Genomic DNA, 12,044 nt, shown 5'->3' with positions numbered 1-12,044 from the left:
TCCTGAGGGTCCCAGAGATAAAAAATGTAGTGTAGTTTTGTTTTTAAAAACCTGTTTTTTATAAATGTAGAAACTGGGTTCTACAGTTTGACCCCACTGCTGTCTCTGGACTGGTAAGGCGTTATTTTAGATGACTGCATATTATGTGTTGTTATAATCCCAATTAAACCTCAAACTACAGATAACTGAATAAAAGTTAACAGTTGTGTCTCCTAGCGACCAGGTCATCTCACTACACAGACAGACAGGTCTCACAACACAGACAGACAGACAGGTCTCACTACACAGACAGACACGTTTCACTACAAACCTGTATTAAAATGTTTATTATGTCTTCAGTGTTGCCTTACAAACAGTACAAACATTAAAACAGTCTTTAGTTGTTATATTACTGATATTAAAACATTACTTCCAGCATTAATATGACTTTAGTGATGTAGATATGAAGCAGAGTAAAGCCTAAAGGATGTTAGCTACAGATACACACAGGATTAAAGTCTTATCACTCATAACCTATCACGGGGCTGCACCGTGGCCAGCAGAGCTCTCCTATTGGCTTACACAGGACTCAGAGAGTGATTGACAGCTAGAGGGGCCACTCAGAGCGGATGTCTCTCCAGGTACCGCCCCTTCAGGGGTCATCACCACGGTTACGCGTCATTGCCGCCACAGAGCAGGAGGAGGGCCTTACGGTAGTCACCAGAGGTATCACCCTGCAACACACACATACAGAAACAGATCATTATGTGAAGTCCATAGACAAAGAGAGGCTGGGTAGAGGTAGGAGAGAGAGAGAGAAGACTGTCTCTGACACACAGTGGAAAAGACAGAGGATCAAAAACATTACAGTCACTCCACATTACTGGCCTGTAGTGCTGAGATTCTTCAAATACCCTTCGACTTGATGACAGCTTTGCACAATCTTGGCATTCTCTCAACCAGCTTCACGTGGAATGCTTTTTCCAACGGTCTTGAAGGAGTTCAGACCCAAGGACAGATTTCCACCGGTCTAATGTCCACTGGTCTAATGTCCACCAGTCTAATGTCCACTGGTCTAATGTCCACTGGTCTAATGTCCACTGGTCTAATGTCCACCGGTCTAATGTCCACTGGTCTAATGTCCACTGGTCTAATGTCCACCGGTCTAATGTCCACCGGTCTAATGTCCACCGGTCTAATGCCCACCGGTCTAATGTCCACTGGTCTAATGTCCACCAGTCTAATGTCCACCGGTATAATGTCCACTGGTCTAATGTCCACTGGTCTAATGTCCACTGGTCTAATGTCCACTGGTCTAATGTCCACTGGTCTAATGTCCACCGGTCTAATGTCCACCGGTCTAATGTCCACTGGTCTAATGTCCACCGGTCTAATGTCCACCGGTCTAATGTCCACCGGTCTAATGTCCACCGGTCTAATGTCCACTGGTCTAATGTCCACCGGTCTAATGTCCACTGGTCTAATATCCACCGGTCTAATGTCCACCGGTCTAATGTCCACCGGTCTAATGTCCACCGGTCTAATGTCCACTGGTCTAATGTCCACCGGTCTAATGTCCACCGGTCTAATGTCCACTGGTCTAATATCCACCGGTCTAATGTCCACTGGTCTAATGTCCACTGGTCTAATGTCCACTGGTCTAATGTCCACCGGTCTAATGTCCACCGGTCTAATGTCCACCGGTCTAATATCCACCGGTCTAATATCCACCGGTCTAATGTCCACTGGTCTAATGTCCACCGGTCTAATGTCCACCGGTCTAATGTCCACCGGTCTAATGTCCACCGGTCTAATGTCCACCGGTCTAATGTCCACCGGTCTAATGTCCACCGGTCTAATGTCCACCGGTCTAATGTCCACCGGTCTAATGTCCACCGGTCTAATGTCCACCGGTCTAATGTCCACCGGTCTAATGTCTACCGGTCTAATGTCCACTGGTCTAATGTCCACTGGTCTAATGTCCACTGGTCTAATGTCCACCGGTCTAATGTCCACCGGTCTAATATCCACCGGTCTAATGTCCACTGGTCTAATGTCCACTGGTCTAATGTCCACCGGTCTAATGTCCACCATCACACCTCCTCCTCTGTGCTTCACAAAGACATGGCGGTTGGAGCCAAACATCTCAGATTTGGACTCATTTCCACCAGTCTAATGTCCACTGCTCGTGTTTCTTGGCCCAAGCAAGTCTCTTCTTATTATTGCTGTCCTTTAGTAGAAGTTTCTTTGCAGCAATTCAACCATGAAGGCCTGATTCACGCAGTCTCCTCTGAACAGTTGATGTTGAGATGTGTCTGTTACTTGAACTCTGTGAAGCATTTATTTGGGCTGCAATCTGAGGCTGGTAACTATTGACCTTATCCTCTGCAGCAGAGGTAACTCTGGGTCTTCCATTCCTGTGGCGGTCCTCATCAGAGCCAGTTTCATCATAGCACTTGATGGTTTTTGCGACTGCACTTGAAGAAACTTTCAAAGTTCTTGAAATGTTCCCTATTGACTGACCTTCATGTCTTAAAGTAATGATGGACTGTCGTTTCTCTTTGCTTATTTGAGCTGTTTTTGTCATAATATGGACTTCGACTTTTACCAAATAGGGCTTTCTTCTGTATACCCTTGTCACAACACAACTGATTGACTCAAACGCATTAAGAAGGAAAGAAATTCCACAAATTAACTTTTAACAAGGCACACCTGTTAATTGAAATGCATTCCAGGTTACTACCTTATGAAGCCGGTTGAGAGAATGCCAAGAGTGTGCAAAGCTGTCATCAAGGCAAAGGCTGGCCAATTTGAAGAATGTCAAAATATAAAATATATTTTGATTTGTTTAACACTCTTTGTTTGTTTACCACATGATTCCATGTTATTTCATAGTGTTGATGTCTTATTATGTCTTAGTTATTCTACAATGTAGAAAATAGTACAAATAAAGAAAAACCCTGGAATGAGTAGGTTTGTCCAAACTTTTGCCGGTAGTGTATATTACAGTTCAGGTTGGAAGTTTACATACACCTTACCTTTCAAATACATTTAAACTCAGTTTTTCACACTTCCTGATATTTAATCCTAATAAAAATTCCCTGTCGTAGGTCAGTTAGGATCACCACTTTATTTTAAGACATGTGAAATGTCAGAATAATAGTAGAGAGAATGAGATTTATTCAGCTTTTATTTCTTTCATCACATTCACAGTGGGTCAAAAGTTTACATACACTCAATTATTATTGGTATGCATTGCCTTTAATATTGTTAACTTGGGTCAAACATTTTGGGTAGCCTTCCCACAAGCTTCCACACTAAGTGGGGTGAATTTTGCCATTCCTTCTGACAGAGCTGGTGTACTGGAGTCAGGTGTTGTCGGCCTCCTTGCTCACACATGTATTTTCATGTTCTGCCTACACATTTTCTATGGGATTGAGGTCAAGGCTTTGTGATGGCCACTCCAATACCTTTGTGTCCTTAAGCCATTTGCCACAACTTTGGAAGTATGCTTGGGGTCATTGTCCATTTCGAAGACCCATTGGTGACCAAGCTTTAACTTCCTGACGGATGTCTTGAGATTTGCTTTCAATAGTATCCACATACTTTTCCATCCTCATGATGCCATCTATTTGTGAAGTGCACCAGTCCCTCCTGCAGCAAAGCACCCCCACAACATGATGCTGCCCACCCCCGTGCTTCACCGTTGGGATGGTGTTCTTCGGCTTGCAAGACTCCCGCTTTTCCTCCAAACATACGCTGGTCACTATGGCCAAACAGTTCTATTTTTGTTTCATCAGACCAGAGGATATTTCTCCAAAAAGTACGATCTTTGTCCCCATTTGCAGTTGCAAACCGTAATCTGGCTTTTTATGGCTTGTTTTGGAGCAGTGGCTTCTTCCTTGCTGAGCAGCCTATCAGGTTATGTCGATATAGGACTCGTTTTACTGTGGATATAGATACTTTTGTACCCGTTTCCTCCAGCATCTTCACAAGGTCCTTTGCGTGTTGTTCTGGGATTGATTTGCACTTTTCGCACCAAAGTACGTTCATCTTAGGAGACAGAACGCGTCTCCTTCCTGAGCTGTATGACGGCTGCGTGGTCCCATGGGTTTATACTTGCGTACTATTGTTTGTACAGATGAACGTGGGTACATTCAGGCATTTGGAACTTGAAAAATTTAGATTTTCCCATAATGTCAAGCAAAGAGGCACTGAGTTTGAAGGTAGGCCTTGAAATACATCCACAGGTACACCTCCAATTAACTCAAATTATGTCAATTAGCCTATCAGAAGCTTCTAAAGCCATGACATAATTTTCTGGAATTTTCCAAGCTGTTTAAAGGCACAGTCAACTTAGTGTATGTAAACTTCTGATCAGTGAATTATAAGTGAAATAATCTGGTAACAATTGTTGGAAAAATGACTTGTGTCATGCACAAAGTAGATGTTCTAACCGACTTGCCAAAATGATAGTTTGTTATATATATGTATAAATATACTTGTATAGCAGAGTACAGAGATAGATATAAACAGTATTTTGGGGGTATCTGTACTTTACTATACATTTTTTTTTACCTGTATAGCAGAGTACAGACATATAGATATAACTACTGACTATTTTCACTTCACGAAGAAAATAATGTACTTTTTTACTCAATACATTCATTCAAAAGTTAATTACAGACAGTATATACCTGTATAGCAGAGTGCAGAGACTTGGCGAAGAGGCGTCTGTAATCAGCTCTGATATCCAACATGTCCACCTCACTACGACTCGCCATCACTCTGATTAAGGTCTGGTCATCAGTTCCACCGCCCTGCACACACACACACACACACACACACACACACACACACACACACTACACACACACACACCACACACACACACACACACACACACCACACACACACACACACACACACACACACACACATACACACACACACACACACACACACACACACACACACACACACACACACACACACACACACACACACACACACACACACAGTTCTAAAAACACATATCTAATATAGAATGATCTTCTTCCTAGTACGGAGAAAATAGATTCTTACCTTCATCGAATAGTACAGAGTCTCTGCAAAGTAGGCTGGGACGCTTCTAGCACACTTTACTACAGAGGAGAGACAGATGAAGGTAGAGAGAGACACAGAGAGACAGAGAGAGACACAGAGAGAGAGAGAGATAGAGAGAGACACAGAGAGACAGAGAGAGACAGAGAGAGACAGAGAGAGACAGAGAGAGACAGAGAGAGAGAGAGAGACACAGAGAGACAGAGAGAGACACAGAGAGACAGAGAGAGACACAAAGAGACAGAGAGAGACACAGAGAGACAGAGAGAGACACAGAGAGACAGAGAGAGACACAGAGAGACAGAGAGAGACACAGAGAGACAGAGAGAGACAGAGAGAGACACAGAGAGACAGAGAGAGACACAGAGAGAGAGAGAGACACAGAGAGAGAGAGAGAGACACAGAGAGACACAGAGAGACACAGAGAGACAGAGAGAGACACAGAGAGACAGAGAGAGACAGAGAGAGACACAGAGAGACAGAGAGACAGAGAGAGAGAGAGAGAGAGAGAAAGAGACACAGAGAGACAGAGAGAGACACAGAGACAGAGAGAGACACAGAGAGACAGAGAGAGACACAGAGAGACAGAGAGAGACACAGAGAGAGAGAGATGGAGGAAGAGAGGACAGATATGGAGAGAGGGGATAGAGTGAGTGAGAGAGAGAGACAGACAGAGACAGAGAGAGAGGATAGAGAGAGACAGACAGAGAGACAGAGCGAGAGTGGAAAGGTTGATTTAGAGAGTCATCATAATAATGAAATTGTAATGAAATGAATTGTCAAATAAGCTTGAAAATATAAACAATAATGTGTGTGTGTGTGTGTGTGTGTGTGTGTGTGTGTGTGTGTGTGTGTGTGTGTGTGTGTGTGTGTGTGTGTGTGTGTGTGTGTGTGTGTGTGTGTGTGTGTGTGTGTGTGTGTGTGTGTGTGTGAGACTTACCCACGGCCAGTAGCAGGTCTCTCAGTCCTCCAGAAGTCTCTCTCTGAACACTCTCTTCCATCTCATACCCCGCCAGCTTCATGTACGCAGCAAACACTGATACACACACACACACACACACACACACACACACACACACACACACACACACACACACACACACACACACACACACACACACACGTCAATGTCACTGAGTGAGTGTGTGTTGATACCCTTTATAAACACAGATCTCAAACACACACCTCTCCTCAGATGTTCAGCGCTCCGGTTCCCCAGGATGGTGATGAACTGTTCTTCATCTGTCCCAAACTTCTTCTCTCCTGCAGAGAACAAAGTCTACACACACACACACACACACACACACACACACACACACACACACACACACACACACACACACACACACACACACACACACACACACACACACACACACACACACACATTGATTTTACATTGGAGGTAAAATACATTGACTTTACATTGGAGGTCAAATACATTGTTGCTTAACTGAAATTGACTTGACTTTGCATTTGACCTGATTTGAACTGATTTGAACTGATTTGACCTGATTTGACCTGATTTGACCTGATTTGAACTGATTTGACCTGATTTGACCTGATTTGACCTGATTTGACCTGATTTGTGTATTTTGGTTTGATTCTGTATATCACCACCTGTTGTAAATACACATCATTCTGTACAGGACAGTCCTTCAATTGATCGACTCTGTCAATCACCGTATTCTTATCGACAGACTCAACAGCCTTGGCTTGTCAAATTACTGCCTCGCCTGGTTCACCAACTACTTCTCAGATAGAGTTCAGTGTGTCAAATCGGAGGGCCTGTTGTCCGGACCTCTGGCAGTCTCTATGGGGGTACCACAGGGTTCAATTCTCGGGCCGACTCTTTTCTCTGTATATATCAATGATGTTGCTCTTGCTGCGGGTGATTCCTTGATCTACCTCTATGCAGACGACACCATTCTGTATACCTCTGGCCCTTCTTTGGACACTGTGTTAACTAACCTCCAGACGAGCTTCAATGCCATACAACACTCCTTCCGTGACCTTAAATGCTAGTAAAACTAAATGCATGATCTTCAACCGATCACTGCCCGCACCCGTCCGCCCGACTAGCATCACTACTCTGGACGGTTCTGACTTAGAATATGTGGACAACTACAAATACCTAGGTGTCTGGTTAGACTGTAAACTCTCCTTCCAGACTCACATTAAGCATCTCCAATCCAAAATTAAATCTAGAATTGGCTTCCTATTTCGCAACAAAGCATCCTTCACTCATGCTGCCAACATACCCTCGTAAAACTGACCATCCTACCGATCCTCGACTTCGGCGATGTCATTTACAAAATAGCCTCCAACACTCTACTCAGCAAATTGGATGCAGTCTATCACAGTGCCATCCGTTTGTCACCAAAGCCCCATATACTACCCACCACTGCGACCTATATGCTCTAGTCGGCTGGCCCTCGCTACATATTCGTTGCCAAACCTACTGGCTCCAGGTCATCTACGAGTCTTTGCTAGGTAAAACTCCGCCTTATCTCAGCTCACTGGTCACGATAACAACACCCACCCGTAGCATGCGCTCCAGCAGGTATATCTCACTTGTCACTTCTCACTCACATCCCCAAAGCCAACACCTCCTTTGGCCGCCTTTCCTTCCAGTTCTCTACCGCCAATGACTGGAACGAATTGCAAAAATCGCTGAAGTTGGAGACTTATATTTCCCTCACTAACTTTAAGCACCAGCTGTCAGAGCAGCTAACCGATTGCTGCAGCTGTTACATAGCCCATCTGTAAATAGCCCACCCAATCTACCTACCTCATCCCCATATTGTTTTTATTTACTTTCTGCTCTTTTGCACATCAGTATTTCTACTTGCACATCATCATCTGCTCATCTATCACTCCAGTGTTAATTTGCTAAATTGTAATTACTTCGCTACTATGGTCTATTTATTGCCTTACCTCCTCACGCCATTTACACACACTGTATATAAACTTTTCTTTTTTTTCTATTGTGTTATTGTCTGTACGCTTGTTTATTCCATGTGTAACTCTGTGTTGTTGTTTGTGTTGCGCTGCTTTGCTTTATCTTGGCCAGGTCGCTGTTGTAAATGTTCTCCACTAGCTTACCTGGTTAAATTAAGGTGAAATAAAAATAAATAAGAAAACATGACCACTAGATGGCAGCATTCAACACTCTGTCTCTCTCACACACCAACACACACACGCTAACACAAGGTGTGCCTGTGTGGGGAGTGTTATTTTACACATACCCATCACACACACACTTTGTCACACAGCCCTGAGCAGAACATGTCAAATAAGTCATTGTGTCTGAGCAGTAAATCTGATTACTATCACATATTTCAGAGATACACATGTGATTCTCTCTCTCTCTCTCTCTCTCTCTCTCTCTCTCTCTCTCTCTCTCTCTCTCCTCTCTCTCCTCTCTCTCTCTCTCTCTCTCTCTCTCTCTCTCTCTCTCTCTCTTTCTCTCTCTCTCTCTCTCTCTCTCACACACACACACACGCTCACTCTCTCTTACCTGTGCATCAGTCTCTATGTTCCCCTCCCTGTACCCCCCTGCTGTCTGCTGGCCTGAGAGGATAGAGAGCACATCTGTCAGATCTATGTCCCACACATCTATATCTGTTAGATCCATGTTCCCACACATCTATATCTGTCAGATCTATGTCCCACACATCTATATCTGTCAGATCTATGTCCCACACATCTATATCTGTCAAATCTATGTCCCACACATCTATATCTGTCAAATCTATGTCTTACACATCTATATCCGTTAGATATATGTCCCACATATCTATATCTGTCAGATCTATGTCCCACACATCTATATCTGTCAAATCTATGTCTTACACATCTATATCCGTCAGATCTATGTCCCACACATCTAAATCTGTCAAATCTATGTCTTACACATCTATATCTGTCATATCTATGTCCCAGATATCTATATCTGTCAGATCTATGTCTGACATCAAAACCATAAAATAACACCAAAAAAGTGTTACACAAATCAAAATATATTTGAGATTCTTCAAAGTAGCCACCCTTTGCCTTGATGACAGCTTCGCACACTCGTGGCATTCTCTTAACCAGCTTCACCAGGAATGCTTTTCCAACAGTCTTGAAGGAGTTCCCACATATGCTGAGCACTTGTTGGCTGCTTTTCCTTCACCCTGCGGTCCAATTCATCCCAAACCATCTCATTTGGGTTGAGGTCAGGTGATTGTGGAGGCCAGGTCATCTGATGCAGCACTCCATCACTCTCCTTCTTGGTCAAATAGCCCTTATACAGCTTGAAGGTGTGTTGGGTCATCGTCCTGTTGAAAACAAATGAAAGTCGTGCAAACCAGATGGGATGGCGTATCGCTGCAGAATGCTGTGGTAGCCATGTTGGTTAAGTGTGCCTTGAATTCTAAATAAATCACAGACAGTGTCACCAGCAAAGCACCCCCCCCCCACACCATCACACCTCCTCCTCCATGCTTCACGGTGGGAACCACACCATCACACCTCCTCCTCCATGCTTCACGGTGGGAACCACACCATCACACCTCCTCCTCCATGCTGCACGGTGGGAACCACACATGTGGAGATCATCCATTCACCTACTCCGCGTCTCACAAAGACACGGCGGTTTGAACAAAAAATCTCAAATTTGAGAAAACAAATCTCAGACCAAAGAACAGATTTCCACCAGTCTAATGTCCATTGCTCGTGTTTCTTGGTAAAAGCAAGTCTCTTCTTATTATTGGTGTCCTTTAGTAGTGGTTTCTTTGCAACAATTCGGCCATGAAGGCCTGATTCACACAGTCTCCTCTGAACAGCAGAGGTAACTCTGGGTCTTCCTTTCCTGTGGCGGTCCTCATGAGAGCCAGTTTCAACATAGCACTTGATGGTTTTTGCGACTGCACTTGAAGAAACGTTCAAAGTTCTTGAAATGTTCCCGATTGACTGACCTTCATGTCTTAAAGTAATGATGGACTGTCGTTCTTGCCATAATATGGTATTTTACCAAATAGGGCTATCTTCTGTATACAACCCTACCAGGTCACAACACAACTGATTGACTCAAATGCATTAAGAAGGAAAGAAATTCCACAAATTAACTTTTAACAAGGCACACCTTTTAATTGAAATGCATTCCAGGTGACTACCTCATGAAGCTGGTTGAGAGAATGCCAAGAGTGTGCAAAACTGTCATCAAGGCACTTTTTTTGGTTACTACATGATTCCATGTGTGTTATTTCATAGTTTTGATGTCTTCACTATTATTTTACAATGTAGAAATTAGTAAAAATAAAGAAAAACCCTGGAATGAGGAGTGTCCAAACTTTTGACTGGTACCAGATCTATGTTCCCCTGACCTCTGACCCCTCACCTGTAGCAGGATGACCAGCAGTCTCCTGAAGTGACCTGACGTGTCTCCTGTTACATCCTCCTCCAGGTTCTTATTATACTCTGGAACATAATCAGTGAGTCAGTGTGTTACCCTGGCGGTAGACAGCAGTGTATCTGTGTGTTACCCTGGCGATAGGCAGCAGTGTATCTGTGTGTTACCCTGGCGATAGGCAGCAGTGTGTGTGTGTGTTACCATGGCGATAGGCAGCAGTGTGTCTGTGTGTTACCATGGCGGTAGGCAGCAGTGTGTCTGTGTGTTACCCTGGCGATAGGCAGCAGTGTGTCTGTGTGTTACCCTGGCGATAGGCAGCAGTGTGTCTGTGTGTTACCCTGGCGGTAGGCAGCAGTGTGTCTGTGTGTTACCCTGGCGGTAGGCAGCAGTGTGTCTATGTGTTACCCTGGCGATAGGCAGCAGTGTGTCTGTGTGTTAGCCTGGCGATAGGCAGCAGTGTGTCTGTGTGTTACCCTGGCGATAGGCAGCAGTGATGTCCTTAATCTGCTGGGCCGTTCTAGAAGACAGGATCTCAATCAGCACCTTCTCATCGGTCCCCGCCCCCTACACCGTGACATCACCACACAGTCACTATGACATCACACCGTCACTCACAGGATATGACATCACTAGTCCTGGGTAAAATACCTTGATGGCGTTCCGTAGTGATGTCACATCGTAGAGGATGGGCGGAGTCATCAGAGCCACCACCAGAGTCTCAAACTTTCCCCCCAGTTCACCCTGCAGATCACCTACCAGGTCCTGGAGAGAGAGGAGGACGAGGAGGAGGGAGGGAGGGAGAGAGAGACAGAGAATGGTTACAGTGGTTGTAATGTGGTTGTGGTTGTATTGTGGTTGTGTTGTGGTTGTATTGTGGTTGTATTGTGGTTGTGGTTGTATTGTGGTTGTATTGGGGTTGTATTGTGGTTGTGGTTGTATTGTGGTTGTATTGTGGTTGTGGTTGTATTGTGGTTGTATTGTGGTTGTGTTGTGGTTGTATTGTGGTTGTATTGTGGTTGTGTTCTGACCTTGCCATGCAGGGTCTTGTATGCAGCTTTGATCTGCTGTCTCTGGCTGTTGCTACGAGACGTCAACAACTTCATGATGGAATCCTCATCGGTTCCTATGGCAACAACAAACACCGTAGTCAAATCTTTGGTGCCATGGTTACTCCCTCACTTTGCATAATATTCAGGCCACACACACCACTGACCCAGTCCCTTCATGGCCTTGTAGAGTGTCGCTGCATCTTGGTTGGCGTTGAAGTTTCCACTGGCTTTCACACTGCCTCGACAGCCTATCAGAGAACAGACACATAGGAGGACCCTGGGTAATGTAGTTCAGGGTAGACCAGAGAGGACTGTGGGTAAAGTAGTTCAGGGTAGACCAGAGAGGACTGTGGGTAATGTAGTTCAGGGTAGACCTGAGAGGACTGTGGGTAAAGTAGTTCAGGGTAGACCAGAGAGGACTGTGGGTAATGTAGTTCAGGGTAGACCTGAGAGGACTGTGGGTAATGTAGTTCAGGGTAGACCAGAGAGGACTGTGGGTAAAGTAGTTCAGGGTAGAC

General features: G+C 44.5%; 1 pseudogene; it reads right to left on the bottom strand.

The window, feature by feature from the left end:
- Window positions 1-310: 310 nt before the first annotated feature.
- On the bottom strand, window positions 311-11,803 carry LOC120040471 (annotated as a pseudogene).
- Between the last annotated feature and the right edge of the window lie 241 nt (window positions 11,804-12,044).

This window comes from Salvelinus namaycush, unplaced genomic scaffold, assembly GCF_016432855.1.
Source record: "Salvelinus namaycush isolate Seneca unplaced genomic scaffold, SaNama_1.0 Scaffold3555, whole genome shotgun sequence".
NCBI classification, from domain to species: Eukaryota; Metazoa; Chordata; class Actinopteri; order Salmoniformes; family Salmonidae; genus Salvelinus; species Salvelinus namaycush.
This window is presented reverse-complemented; position numbering and strand designations above follow the sequence as displayed.